Here is a 6,618-nt window from a genome sequence, read left to right on the forward strand (position 1 = left end):
ATCATCATCACCACCATCATCATCATCACCATCATCACCATCATCACCACCACCACCACCATCATCACCACCATCATCACCACCATCATCACCACCATCATCACCACCACCACCATCATCACCATCATCACCATCACCATCATCACCACCATCATCATCATCACCATCACCATCATCACCACCATCATCATCACCACCATCAGCATCATCACCATCATCATCATCATCACCATCATCATCACCACCACCATCATCATCACCACCATCATCATCATCACCACCATCAGCATCATCACCATCATCATCACCACCACTATCATTACCACCACCATCATCATCACCATCATCATCATCACCATCATCATCACCACCACCATCATCATCACCACCATCATCATCATCACCACCATCATCATCATCACCATCATCATCACCACCACCATCATCATCACCACCATCATCATCATCACCACCATCAGCATCATCACCATCATCATCACCACCACTATCATTACCACCACCATCATCATCACCATCATCATCATCACCATCATCATCACCACCACCATCATCATCACCACCATCATCATCATCACCACCATCAGCATCATCACCATCATCATCACCACCACTATCATTACCACCACCATCATCATCACCACCATCATCATCACCATCATCACCACCATCCAACACAACGAGGGTGTAAATGTGGCGGCCCCTCACACCGACACGAAGTCAGAACGCCGCCAGTGGCTGTGCGCGCGTTTCAATGCATTCGCTAGAAACGAAATAACCAAAGAGAACCAAATAACGAAATAACCAAAGAGAACCAAATAACGAAATAACCAAAGAGAACCAAATAACGAAATAACCAAAGAGAACCAAATAACGCAATAACCAAAGAGAACCAAATAACGCAATAAACAAGGAGAACGCAATAACGCAATAGAGCGGCGGGCGATGTCTTCTCGCTTCCCCCGTGCCGCATATTTGACGTTACAAGAAGAGAGGTCTGGCAACGACAAATATGCGAAACGCGCGCACGATTCTGCAGAGCCAAGACGTGGGGTGGTGGTGAGGGTGGCAGACGTGGGGTGGTGAGGGGGTGAGGCAGAGCCAAGACGTGTGGTGGTGAGGGTGGCAGACGTGGGGTGGTGAGGGGGTGAGGCAGAGCCAAGACGTGTGGTGGTGAGGGTGGCAGACGTGGGGTGGTGAGGGGGTGAGGGGGTGAGGTGGTGGTGAGGCAGAGCAGAGACGAGTGTGAGTGTGTGAGTGAGTCTTACTCTCGTGTGAGTGTGAGTGTGTCAGTGTGAGTGTGTCAGTGTGAGTGAGATTTACCCTCGTGTGTGTGAGTGTGTCAGTGTGTCAGTGTGAGTGTGTCAGTGTGAGTGAGTCTTACTCTCGTGTGTGTGTGAGTGAGTGTGTAAGTGAGTGTGCGTGTGTGAGATGTACCGTGGCGCCTCCTGAGGCGAGGCGAAGCGCCGACGACTGCACGCCGCCCACCTGGGGCAGAGCGCGACTCGCTCGAGCTGCAGCGGGAGGGGCAGAAAGGGGGAGGGGGGGGAGGGGCTGAGGGAGGGGGAGGGGCTGGGGGAGGGGGAGGGCTGGGGGGGGAGGGGGGGGAGGGGCTGGGGGAGGGGGAGGGGAGGGTGGGGAGGGGCTGGGGAAGGGGGAGGGGCTGGGGGAGGGGGAGGGGCTGGGGGAGGGGGAGGGGCTGGGGGAGGGGGAGGGTGGGGAGGGGAGGGCTGGGGGAGGGGGAGGGGGAGGGGCTGGGGGAGGGGGAGGGGCTGGGGAGGGGGAGGGGCTGGGGGAGGGGCTGGGGGAGGGGAGGGGCTGGGGGGAGGGGGAGGGGCTGGGGGAGGGGCTGGGGGAGGGGGAGGGGCTGGGGGAGGGGGAGGGGCAGAGGGAGGGGGAGGGGCTGGGGGAGGGGGAGGGGCAGAGGGAGGAGGAAGCGCGCGCCGCTTCCGGCGCCAGCAAAGACCTGGCAGTGACGTCACCACAACACGGCGGGAGAGGGGGAGGGGCTCACCCCGCCCCCCCAACCCCCCCCCCCGTGTACCCAAGCCCCGCCCCTCATCTCTCGGGCGGCTTCCCCCCCCGCACGGGTTTCTTGGGTTTCACTGAGATCCCGCGAGTTTCTTGGGTTTCACTGGGACCCCACGGGTTTCTTGGGTTTCACTGAGATCCCACGGGTTTCTTGGGTTTCACTGGGACCCCACGGGTTTCTTGGGTTTCACTGAGACCCCGCGAGTTTCTTGGGTTTCACTGGGACCCCACGGGTTTCTTGGGTTTCACTGGGACCCCACGGGTTTCTTGGGTTTCACTGAGACCCCACGGGTTTCTTGGGTTTCACTGGGACCCCGCGAGTTTCTTGGGTTTCACTGGGACCCCACGGGTTTCTGGGTTCACAGAGACCCCGCGAGTTTCTTGGGTTTCACTGGGACCCCACGGGTTTCTTGGGTTTCACTGGGACCCCACGGGTTTCTTGGGTTTCACTGGGACCCCGCGAATTTCTTGGGTTTCACTGGGACCCCACGGGTTTCTTGGGTTTCACTGGGACCCCGCGAGTTTCTTGGGTTTCACTGGGACCCCACGGGTTTCTTGGGTTTCACAGAGACCCCGCGAGTTTCTTGGGTTTCACTGGGACCCCACGGGTTTCTTGGGTTTCACTGGGACCCCACGGGTTTCTTGGGTTTCACTGGGACCCCGCGAATTTCTTGGGTTTCACTGGGACCCCACGGGTTTCTTGGGTTTCACTGGGACCCCGCGAGTTTCTTGGGTTTCACTGGGACCCCGCGAGTTTCTTGGGTTTCACTGGGACCCCACGGGTTTCTTGGGTTTCACTGGGACCCCACGGGTTTCTTGGGTTTCACTGAGACCCTCGAGTTTCTTGGGTTTCACTGAGACCCACGAGTTTCTTGGGTTTCACTGAGACCCCACGGGTTTCTTGGGTTTCACTGAGACCCCACGAGTTTCTTGGGTTTCACTGAGACCCCACGAGTTTCTTGGGTTTCACTGAGACCCCACGAGTTTCTTGGGTTTCACTGAGACCCCACGAGTTTCTTGGGTTTCACTGAGACCCCACGGGTTTCTTGGGTTTCACTGAGACCCCACGGGTTTCTTGGGTTTCACTGAGACCCCACGGGTTTCTTGGGTTTCACTGAGACCCCACGGGTTTCTTGGGTTTCAATGGGACCCCGCGGGTTTCTTGGGTTTCAATGGGACCCCACGGGTTTCTTGGGTTTCACTGGGACCCCACGGGTTTCTTGGGTTTCACTGAGATCCCACGGGTTTCTTGGGTTTCACTGGGACCCCACGGGTTTCTTGGGTTTCACTGAGACCCCGCGAGTTTCTTGGGTTTCACTGGGACCCCACGGGTTTCTTGGGTTTCACTGGGACCCCACGGGTTTCTTGGGTTTCACTGAGACCCCACGGGTTTCTTGGGTTTCACTGGGACCCCGCGAGTTTCTTGGGTTTCACTGGGACCCCACGGGTTTCTTGGGTTTCACTGGGACCCCGCGAATTTCTTGGGTTTCACTGGGACCCCACGGGTTTCTTGGGTTTCACTGGGACCCCGCGAATTTCTTGGGTTTCACTGGGACCCCGCGAATTTCTTGGGTTTCACTGGGACCCCACGGGTTTCTTGGGTTTCACTGGGACCCCGCGAGTTTCTTGGGTTTCACTGAGACCCCACGGGTTTCTTGGGTTTCACTGAGACCCTCGAGTTTCTTGGGTTTCACTGAGACCCCACGGGTTTCTTGGGTTTCAATGAGACCCCACGAGTTTCTTGGGTTTCAATGAGACCCCACGGGTTTCTTGGGTTTCAATGAGACCCCACGGGTTTCTTGGGTTTCAATGAGACCCCACGAGTTTCTTGGGTTTCAATGAGACCCCACGGGTTTCTTGGGTTTCAATGGGACCCCTCGAGTTTCTTGGGTTTCAATGGGACCCCACGGGTTTCTTGGGTTTCAATGAGACCACATGAGTTTCTTGGGTTTCAATGAGACCCCACGGGTTTCTTGGGTTTCACTGAGACCCCACGGGTTTCTTGGGTTTCAATGAGACCACATGAGTTTCTTGGGTTTCAATGAGACCCCACGGGTTTCTTGGGTTTCACTGAGACCACACGAGTTTCTTGGGTTTCACTGGGACCCCACGGGTTTCTTGGGTTTCACTGAGACCCCACGAGTTTCTTGGGTTTCAATGAGACCACACGAGTTTCTTGGGTTTCACTGGGACCCCACGGGTTTCTTGGGTTTCAATGAGACCACACGAGTTTCTTGGGTTTCAATGAGACCACACGAGTTTCTTGGGTTTCAATGAGACCACACGAGTTTCTTGGGTTTCACTGGGACCCCACGGGTTTCTTGGGTTTCAATGAGACCACACGAGTTTCTTGGGTTTCAATGAGACCACACGAGTTTCTTGGGTTTCAATGAGACCACACGAGTTTCTTGGGTTTCAATGAGACCACACGAGTTTCTTGGGTTTCAATGAGACCACACGAGTTTCTTGGGTTTCACTGGGACCCCACGGGTTTCTTGGGTTTCAATGAGACCACACGAGTTTCTTGGGTTTCAATGAGACCACACGAGTTTCTTGGGTTTCAATGAGACCACATGAGTTTCTTGGGTTTCACTGAGACCCCTCGGGTTTCTTGGGTTTCAATGAGACCACACGAGTTTCTTGGGTTTCAATGAGACCACATGAGTTTCTTGGGTTTCAATGAGACCCCACGGGTTTCTTGGGTTTCAATGAGACCACACGAGTTTCTTGGGTTTCAATGAGACCCCTCGGGTTTCTTGGGTTTCAATGAGACCACACGAGTTTCTTGGGTTTCACTGAGACCCCTCGGGTTTCTTGGGTTTCAATGAGACCACATGAGTTTCTTGGGTTTCACTGAGACCCCACGGGTTTCTTGGGTTTCAATGAGACCACATGAGTTTCTTGGGTTTCAATGAGACCCCTCGGGTTTCTTGGGTTTCAATGAGACCACACGAGTTTCTTGGGTTTCAATGAGACCACATGAGTTTCTTGGGTTTCACTGAGACCCCACGGGTTTCTTGGGTTTCAATGAGACCACATGAGTTTCTTGGGTTTCAATGAGACCCCTCGGGTTTCTTGGGTTTCAATGAGACCACACGAGTTTCTTGGGTTTCAATGGGACCCCTCGAGTTTCTTGGGTTTCAATGAGACCACACGAGTTTCTTGGGTTTCAATGAGACCACACGAGTTTCTTGGGTTTCATTGGGACCCCTCGAGTTTCTTGGGTTTCAATGAGACCACACGAGTTTCTTGGGTTTCAATGGGACCCCTCGAGTTTCTTGGGTTTCAATGAGACCCCTCGAGTTTCTTGGGTTTCATTGGGACCCCTCGAGTTTCTTGGGTTTCAATGAGACCACACGAGTTTCTTGGGTTTCATTGGGACCCCTCGAGTTTCTTGGGTTTCAATGAGACCCCTCGAGTTTCTTGGGTTTCAATGAGACCACACGAGTTTCTTGGGTTTCAATGGGACCCCTCGAGTTTCTTGGGTTTCAATGAGACCACACGAGTTTCTTGGGTTTCATTGGGACCCCTCGAGTTTCTTGGGTTTCAATGAGACCACACGGGTTTCTTGGGTTTCATTGAGACCACACGAGTTTCTTGGGTTTCATTGGGACCCCTCGAGTTTCTTGGGTTTCAATGAGACCACACGAGTTTCTTGGGTTTCATTGAGACCACACGAGTTTCTTGGGTTTCATTGGGACCCCTCGAGTTTCTTGGGTTTCAATGAGACCACACGAGTTTCTTGGGTTTCATTGGGACCCCTCGACTTTATTGGGTTTCAATGAGACCACACGAGTTTCTTGGGTTTCATTGGGACCCCTCGAGTTTCTTGGGTTTCAATGAGACCACACGAGTTTCTTGGGTTTCATTGGGACCCCTCGAGTTTCTTGGGTTTCAATGAGACCACACGAGTTTCTTGGGTTTCATTGGGACCCCTCGAGTTTCTTGGGTTTCATTGAGACCACACGAGTTTCTTGGGTTTCATTGGGACCCCTCGAGTTTCTTGGGTTTCATTGAGACCACACGAGTTTCTTGGGTTTCAATGGGACCCCTCGAGTTTCTTGGGTTTCATTGAGACCACACGAGTTTCTTGGGTTTCAATGGGACCCCTCGAGTTTCTTGGGTTTCAATGAGACCCCACGGGTTTCTTGGGTTTCACTGAGACCCCACGGGTTTCTTGGGTTTCACTGGGACCCCACGGGTTTCTTGGGTTTCACTGAGACCCTCGAGTTTCTTGGGTTTCACTGAGACCCACGAGTTTCTTGGGTTTCACTGAGACCCTCGAGTTTCTTGGGTTTCACTGAGACCCACGAGTTTCTTGGGTTTCACTGAGACCCCACGGGTTTCTTGGGTTTCAATGGGACCCCACGGGTTTCTTGGGTTTCAATGGGACCCCGCGGGTTTCTTGGGTTTCAATGGGACCCCACGGGTTTCTTGGGTTTCAATGGGACCCCACGGGTTTCTTGGGTTTCACTGGGACCCCGCGGGTTTCTTGGGTTTCACTGGGACCCCACGGGTTTCTTGGGTTTCAATGGGACCCCACGGGTTTCTTGGGTTTCAATGGGACCC

This window comes from Lethenteron reissneri, chromosome 63, assembly GCF_015708825.2.
Source record: "Lethenteron reissneri isolate LAM-NWPU_2019-01 chromosome 63, ASM1570882v1, whole genome shotgun sequence".
In the NCBI taxonomy this organism is placed as follows: Eukaryota; Metazoa; Chordata; class Hyperoartia; order Petromyzontiformes; family Petromyzontidae; genus Lethenteron; species Lethenteron reissneri.